Below are 7,569 nucleotides of genomic sequence, written 5' to 3'. Positions count from 1 at the left end.
GAGGTACTTAACCCAAAGATCAGTTCTAAAGTGGTAAATACACGGTATTGTAATTTGTTTAAGACTGCTTTTTTTCTTCGTGTGGAACTGTGCTCTCTTTTTTCCTCCATGGTTCTTTCCTGAACCTGGCCAAGGTTCATATGGAGTTATATTTGTATGGCTATCAGGTGGCAGGAATCCCCATGAGTCAGGAATGTAAAACCAGATTTAGAGGGGGAAGTACAACATGTACAAGGGGTGGAGTCTTTATTTAAAAGCTAAAGAAGTAATGCCAATATTAAATATAAGGTTAAATCTTTAATGTCTTAAATATAAAACAAAATAAGGTAGAATTTTAACAAGTGCATAATTCATTTTGAAACAAAGTCAACTGCAATGCCAAAAGTCAAGTTTAATCTTTACAAAAGGTGAACTGTAATGATGGAAATCATTTGTATTTTACCATAAAATTCTAGAGTATTCCTTTATCACATTTTCAATCGTCAATTAATTCATAGATGCTAGCTAAGAGGCACACAGGCCAATGCTCTTAGATTACTGATTAATAGTATGAAATGATTTCCCTGTTGTCCTTGACTATGTTATTGTCAACAGAGTATCTCAGAGTCTCTTATGTATTATCAGATCTTCACCTTTTCTAAACAGTTAGCTTCTTTAGTTGGCTATTTGTAATCAGATAAAAACAGGAAAAATGTCTGTAATCAGAGTACTTGCAGAGCAAAGGAAAATGCAGACCCACTGGTTTCTGAAAGTGACAGCCTTTGACCCGAAACTTCAAACACACCTGTGAAACTTCCATCTGGGTGAAGGAGCAGAGGCCAGTCGAATATTCAGCTTCTGTTTAGATCTTCCATTCTTTAGTCATGCAGATAAGAAATAACTGCTTGAATAGTAATAAAAAGCATTCCCTTGCATTTTCATGTATAACAAAAAAATTCCCTTTGCTGATTGATGTCACACATGAAACCCAACTTGGATTTCACTTTAATAACAAAGAGAACTAGAAAAAAACAAGAACGCATATTTGCTTAAGTGCCGGTTTGCACCAAAAGAGACTGCCTAACGGGTCATCACCAGGTCAGGCTGCACTCCTCTGCCTTTACCAAGGCTGAATCATGAGCATATGTGGCCAGGAAGGCTGAATGGATTTCGAGCCTTTGAACACCACTGTTTTCATAAAATCCTTTCTAAAAAAACTGTTTCTGAATCCTATATTTGATTAGCAACTGAATGAGACTAGAAATCTAGTCCTACTTGTGGTTAAGGGTCTTGGGCATTTAGCAGAGGCAGAACAGAAGCATCTGTGCTTGGATTTGATTTTAGAATGATGCAGGTGGCCATTAAGCATCTCATACTCATTTCCCTGTAGTCCAGGGAGTAGGGAGACAGAGAAGTCAATGATGAGAAGGAGGATGAACTCACCCTATACTCAATCTATGGCTTTCTGTAAGAACACTGGCTGGTGGTTCTTAGTGGAAGAGTTATGCTAGGTATATTAAGTTTCTCCAGAAAAGGAGAATCAATGGGATGTATAAACACACACACACACATACTGTATAACAACAGAATATGTATCAGAACCAATAGAACACATACTTGGGCATACATACATATGTGTAGATACATATATGTGTTTGTCTAATTTTGGTTGTAAGAGTTGTTCAAAATTTGTAGACCAGGACAGCATTTATTTATTTAAAACTTTAAGTTTGTTATCCTTGTGTGTGAACATGTGAGTACACACGCCACAGCACTCTTGTGGAGGTCAGAGGACAACTTTCTGAAATTAGTTCTCTACTACCACATTTTTTTCGGTTCTGGAAATTGAACCCCAGGTCGTCAGGCTTTCACAGCAAGTGCCCTTACCCGCTGAGCTACTTCACCAGACTTAGGTCTGCATTTTGGAAACCCAGGGAAGAGCTGACACTGTAGTCTTGAGTCTGAAGTGTGGAGGCAGGACGTTTTTCTTCCTTGCTGGACTTCAGTGTTTTCTCATAAGCCCTTCAGCCACATTATGAAGCCTAATCTGCTTTCCTTAAAGGAGACCGAATTAAATGTTAATCATGTTGACATCAAGGTACATAGTATCTTCACAATAGCATCTAGATTGTTGATGAAAAACTAGGCAGCATAGATTAGCCAAAGTGATTCATGACATTAACACATGGGCACCGCCTGGTTCCTGTAATATAGCTTGAAGAGGAAAGGGAGACTCTGCTACTGAACTATGTCCATCTATGAGAAACAAATTTTAACTTGAGAATTATATATAGCATTAACCAAACACATGTGGAGTACCTGCTGTGTATGCAGATCTCTGCCAAGTTTTCTCTGTTTTAAAGGATCTATTACTAGTGTTAATTACTTGGTGCAGAGGCAGATAGACATACCAAGAGGTAGTTCAGTTTAGTAGTGAGGCACTGGGTGTGGAGAGAACTGACTAGTTTTAGATGTGTGAACTTAGGCAAGTTTTCATGCTTTAGAAGCCAAGATACAAGAGGCAGAATGAGGGATGTGACCTCTGACATGAGAACTACACATGCAGCCTACAGCCTGGCCCACAAACTGTATAGGCAGCCATGTGCAAGTGAGGCCTCAGTTGATCTGAAATCTAAAACCACAACAGAAATATGATAAAATTATTGAGTGGTTTTTCACCCATTTCAATACCCTCATGCTGTTGCCTCCATTTATTGTTCTGAGTTTCGAATTTTAGTGTTCTTGGATTCTTAATTTTTTTTTTAAATTTATTTTATGCGGCCTGATTGTAAATGCACCTGTGTCATGCAATGCCCGTGGAGGCCAGAAGAGGATGTCAGATCCCCTGGAACTGGAGTTATGGATGGTTGTTAGCCACTATGCCGGTGCTGGGAATTGAACCCAGGTCTTCTGCAAGAGCAGGCAGTGCTGTTAACTGCTGAGCCATTTCTCCAGTCCTGGCTTCTTGGATTCTAACACTCAGTGCTTGGGAAATCCTAAATGGTCTAAGAGGATATTGAAATATTATAATCACCAAGTTCTTATGTCAGATAAGTTCAAATGCATGATTTGAATGCACACTTCGTAACTTCTATGAACTGTATTCAAAACAGAAAACTCAAAGCTACTCAAATTCTTGTTAGTGACCTCTTGGTTCACTTGCTGAAAGCAGCAGGTTATAATTCGCCAGTAGGTTCCCACACTAGTTTGTGGGTGGGGCTGACATCCTTTACTCTCACTGCATTCTCTGGTGTAGATGTGTTCTTTGAATACCTGTATTAGGTCCACAAATGTCCAGTGAAATGAAAGCACATTTATGTTGTGTTGGTAGCTTATTAAATAAATTCACAACAATTGTTCTGGATTGTGTTGGGGGGGATGAGAAATAGGGGAGCAATTAACTTTCAGTTAAACTAATTGTTCTATCCAATGTATTGACAGAAGTAGAGTCATCATTTTTCCATCTAGACCATAAATTGATGATTCATGTACCTGTATGTGCTATAACTAAGATTTATTAGTAGTAGACAACAATAGGAGACGTGACTGTGGCAACTGATTCACCAGGAAGTGCAGCACATCCCCTGGATGTGGGCCCAGACTCAAGTTTTGACCTTGGCTTTTCATTAGCTGCTGATATATTTGTGGCCGTATTTCTCCTGCCTGAACGTCACGTTAGTTACATTTTTTCCACAACTTTGGGCTGAAATGTGACTTTATTAGGATAAAGGAATCTTGGTGACACAGCAAAGACCAGAAATGTGCCTGGAAACTCTGCTTATCCTCCTGTGTTCCAGAAGTTCAGTTAAGAGCATGTCCCAGATAGCTGTTTGCACAGAATAAAAATACTTGGGACAGATTTGGAGTAAGCCAACATCAGCTGACCTACAGTCCTAAAGACAGTCAAGATTAGCCAAACCAGGCACCCACAGCTCCACGGTATAAGAATAAAGGCCAGTTGTGTTGTCACCAACTTCTACAAACCGTATATATTTTTATTTTTTTTATTTTATGTGTATGAGTATATTGCCTGCATGTATGTGAGTGCACCCGTGTCATGCAATGCCATGGAGGTCAGAAGAGGGCTTCGGATTCTGCTGGAACTGGAGTTAAGGACTGTTCATAGCTGCCATGTGGGTGCTGGGAATTGAACTAGGTCATCTGCAAGAGCAGTCAGTGTTCTTTTTAAAAAATATTTAATTTATTATTTTAATTTTATATGTATGAATGTATTGCCTGCATGTATGTTAGTGCACCCTTATCATGCAATGCCAGCAGAGGTCAAAGAGGGTGTCAGATTTTCCCTGGAACTGGAGTTAACAGATAGTTGCTAGCTGCCATGTGAGTGCTGAGAATCCAAGCTGGGTCCTCTGCAAGAACAGCCAGTCCTCTTATGTGCTGAGCCATCTCTCCAGCCCCTAGAGTTGAATTTGAATACAGATGGATCTCCTGCTGGGCCCCAACTCAGGGTTGTATCCCAGAGTCATATAACACCGCTCTGTACATTATGTTATATATGTATTTTTTGTCTTATCTGACTCTCTATGAGTATATACTTGCTGTGAAAGAAGAAACTTTGTTTTATGTTTTTGCACGTGACGAGTGGAACCTAGGGTCCTGCACATGCTAAGCACACACTCTGTCACATCCCAGTCTGGGACTCTTTTTGCTGTACCTTAGTGCTTGTAATAGTATGTGGACTTTATAGAATTCAATAAGTATTTGTCAAATGTAGAAACAAATGAATACCTAGTCTAAATAATTTGTTTCCTGGCTTAGCTTATAAGGTTTGGTTGAACTCCTAAAATACGAAAAATGCTAATAATAGCTTAGAATGCTGATCCTCCTAGGAGACCTGTGTTCAGAAAAATGCTAATAATAGCTTAGAATGCTGATCCTCCTAGGAGACCTGTGTTCAGATCTCTTCTGGTCCTTGAGTCCAAGGTCAAGTCAAGATATGCTTAAAACTCTTCTGGGGCCTAGACAGAAAGCAAATGAAAACATGCTGACCCTGGGCTGAGCCACAAGGAAGTAGGGGCAGGGGCACAGTGACCTCCCATGCTGCTGGAGAGTCTATAGCAGCCGGCCTTTGTGGTGGACTCCCTTGGTTTTGTATCTTTGTATGTTTGGGGATATGGAACACTTCTATGTTTCCCACTAAAAAAATTGTGTCTAACTCATCTGAGTTTCTAAAAGTTTAGAAGTTCAGCAGTCAGTGCTCTTAACTGCTGAGCCATCTCTCCAGCCCCTAGAAATAGGTTTTAATATATCAGTATTGTGCTTCCAGCCACTAATATAGCCATGATATTTACTAAAACTAACTTGAGATGTAGAAGAAGAAAAAACATTGTTCATGATCTTTATTCTTTCTGAGTTAATCAAGAGATAAAGTCAGAAATGAAGTACCAAAACTAAGGGACCTGAAGTCCCTGGCCCGAGTATATGGGACAGAAAGATGTATTGTTACTCGCAGGATCAGGGTGACCTGAAGGGAAAGGACAGAGAGGAGCCCTGCCAGTGAGAGTGTTCCTCTCCAGCAGCTTCTTAAGCTCCACCCTAGAAGCCAAGAAAAGCTTCCTGTGGTTGGAAATGGGTAGGGAACAAAGGATTGAACCAATGGCTGTCTTTGCTTTCCATTCTGCAGCCTTATACATGAAGTGATGTTAAACATACTTGTCATGTTACTAATCAACCCCATTTCACTTCACTTCCCTATAGAATGCTTTCTTCAGCCAAATACGGCTTAGACTTTATTAGAAACACTGGTATATTTTGCTTATGAAGTAAGCTGTAAAGTCACTGCAACAAAGGATTAAAAATCAAGTAGCTTTAGGCAATTTTAGTCCCAATCTAGATCATTGCCTGGTGAAGGATTTACCCCAGCAGCCTCTTTTTCATAGTTATGCAGTGCAGGTCGGATTTACTATAATAGTTAATGAAACACATATGGAGATTATCATGAAACACTTTGGTGTGATGGGTCTGATACCCATAAGGAATTTGGCAGCAGGACTGAGGTTCTGCTACATGGTGACAAAGGCACCCATCAGAGGTGGTTTACTTCAAGAGCAATGGCTTCTTGCTGTGTGTGGTAAAGTACAGGAATGGTACTTTCCCTGAGCTTGGCTATAGACATACACACACAGGTGTTCCTAATTTTAACTCACTTTCCGATAGACCTAAATCATTTTTTGACAGATTTCTTCACTGGAATCTCTTTTATTTACTTTTAATTCTTTTAAAAATGATTTATTTATTGATTATATACATCATGTGTATGTGTGAGTGCCTGCCTGTATGTATGTGTACTAAACGCATGTCTGCATGTCTGGTGCCCATGGAGGCCAGAAGAGTCCACTGGGTCCTCTGGAGCATGAGTAATAGATGGTTGTGAGTTGCTATGTGGGTGTTGAGAATGTAACCCAGGTCTTTCATAAGAGCAGTATGTGCTCTTAACTGCTGAGATATCTCTTCAGCCCCAAGTTCTTGGATTTCTTACATGGAAAACTGTACTTCATGAGTGGGATCCTTCTGCTTCTTCATGTCGTGCAATGCCCGCAGAGGTCAGAAGAGGCTGTCGGATCCCCTGGGACTGGAGTTTTGGACAGTTGTTAGCTGCCATGTGGGTGCTGGGATTTGAACCCAGGTCTTCTGCAAGAACAACTGGTGTTCTTAACGGCTGTGCCATCTCTCCAGTCCCAATTTTCTGGTTTTTATAATAATGTTATATGATGTAAGTATAACTAACTAGCGTCATTCAGTCCTTTGCGGAGGTGAGAGTGGATGACATAATACTATCACTAGAAAAAAAACAACAACAGAAATTGGGACTAGTGAGATGACTCTGTGGGAAATGGTATTTGCCATGCAAGCCTGGAGACATGAATTAATTCCCAGGACCCACATGGAGGTGGAAGGAGAGAACAAACTGCACCACATTGTTTCTGATCTCACACACACAGACACACACACACACACACACACACACACGCACGCACACACCAATAATAATAATAATATTTGTTTTTTGGAAAGAAAAAAAAACACACGCTATATCTCCTAGTTCAAATTATGAGACTTCACTATAATTAAATTTTTGTACATTGAATTAATTAACTCTGTTAAGTTGGATTTTTTTTACGATAATCAGCAATTTTAATTATTTCTCCTCCACTGCTTGAACTTTAAGATGCTTACCTAGCAGATCTACTTCTAGAATATACTATTCTAGAGAAGGAAAACCATTAAAAGTACACTTTATCTTTTCATTTATTCAAAATTCTAGTAAAAGAGAGATAATTAGGCTTTGCAAAGATGAGGACTCTGACTCTGCGAATTTCAATTATGTTTTTCACAATTCTTGTGAATCAACATTGACTTATCTTCACGTAGATGGAACTGGTAAAAGAAAGGAGCCAGGGGCTCCTCCCAAGCCCACGGGACCCCTGAGGAACAGATCCTCAAACGACCTCAACAGTGAAAACAAATCAGTTTATCTGGTCCAATGGTATGTCCTTCAACACCCAAAAGGGAAGTATAACCAAAGATTAAAGGGGCCAATATAATTTCATAAGAGCACACATATATATA

The 7,569-nt window shown here is 39.8% G+C and overlaps 2 long non-coding RNA genes across 2 annotated transcripts in view; one reads left to right on the top strand and one right to left on the bottom strand.

Moving 5' to 3' along the window:
• LOC115069579 overlaps positions 1–7,569 on the top strand; it is a 64,418-nt gene that overhangs the window by 17,516 nt on the left and 39,333 nt on the right. The window lies entirely within an intron of this gene.
• The window catches only part of LOC115069580, a 97,349-nt gene continuing 91,622 nt past the window's right edge, over positions 1,843–7,569 (bottom strand). Inside the window, exon 3 of the long non-coding RNA XR_003848833.1 lies at positions 1,843–2,034. This is a non-coding gene — a long non-coding RNA (uncharacterized LOC115069580). The remainder of the gene's footprint in view (positions 2,035–7,569) is intronic.

This window comes from Nannospalax galili, unplaced genomic scaffold, assembly GCF_000622305.1.
Source record: "Nannospalax galili isolate Female #2095 unplaced genomic scaffold, S.galili_v1.0 scaffold52, whole genome shotgun sequence".
NCBI classification, from domain to species: domain Eukaryota; kingdom Metazoa; phylum Chordata; class Mammalia; order Rodentia; family Spalacidae; genus Nannospalax; species Nannospalax galili.
Note: the sequence above shows the minus strand (reverse complement) of the source record. Positions and strands in the feature narration are given on the sequence as shown.